Below are 1,001 nucleotides of genomic sequence, written 5' to 3'. Positions count from 1 at the left end.
TGGAAGTTTACGGAATGGAATCTCGATTCCAAAAATGAAGGGAGTTTACGGAATGGAATCTCGATTCCAAAAATGAGGGAAGTTTACGGAATGGAATCTCGGTTCCAAAAATGAAGGGAGTTTACGGAATGGAATCTCGATTCCAAAAATGAAGGGAGTTTACTCCGGAAAGTAGAGTCTGGGTCTTCAATTCCTGGGAATTATTACAATTGCTTCGATATTCCAGAATGGATGACAAGTGGAGGAATGTATAAAAATTGCAGTTTTCATCATTCCTCTCCAGAGTTGAAAAAAGAGACACTAATCTATTGTTCACGATAATATGAAAATCAAAATCTGTATATTTCGTAATGGAATATATAATATGCCACAACTGGAAGTTCTACAGATAAAATTTTAGTGTTATCTGAATGAAATGGGTTGATCTACTTTAAACGTTTTTAGAATTTTTCAAATATAAGATGAGACTTTATAAGTGAGCTATAATTTTTACTTGAATTTTGCATCACTTTTTTAATCTGGGGTGAGAAAAGAGAGAGAGAGAGAGAGAGAGAGAGAGAGAGAGAGAGAGAGAGAGAGAGATATCAATTAAAGTGACAAAATAAAAGAAGCTCCCGACCTCGATTAACGCAAGACACTGAAGACATTTCATTCACCTCCCATCTCTCTCTCTCTCTCTCTCTCTCTCTCTCTCTCTCTCTCTCTCCTCGTCGTTATAATTAACGTCAATCAGTCCTCCGGAGACCCAATGTGACCTTTCCGGAAGGCCGGTCAAAGGTTACTACATGTTTAATGACCTCCGCTGCCCGCTGGACAACCATGGAATGAAGGAGACAACTGGCAACTGTCATTCTGGACTTCGACGGTTCCACATCAATTTACTTAACATTAATCTACTATAAAAAAAAATTTACGATGTATTGTTGATCTAAAGCAATGCATTGTAAGGGAAAGATTGCATAGGCGTGTGTCTTCATGTGCATATTTCTTTGTTTCTGTAT

The sequence above is a fragment of the Macrobrachium nipponense genome, chromosome 42, assembly GCF_015104395.2.
Source record: "Macrobrachium nipponense isolate FS-2020 chromosome 42, ASM1510439v2, whole genome shotgun sequence".
NCBI classification, from domain to species: domain Eukaryota; kingdom Metazoa; phylum Arthropoda; class Malacostraca; order Decapoda; family Palaemonidae; genus Macrobrachium; species Macrobrachium nipponense.
This window is presented reverse-complemented; position numbering follows the sequence as displayed.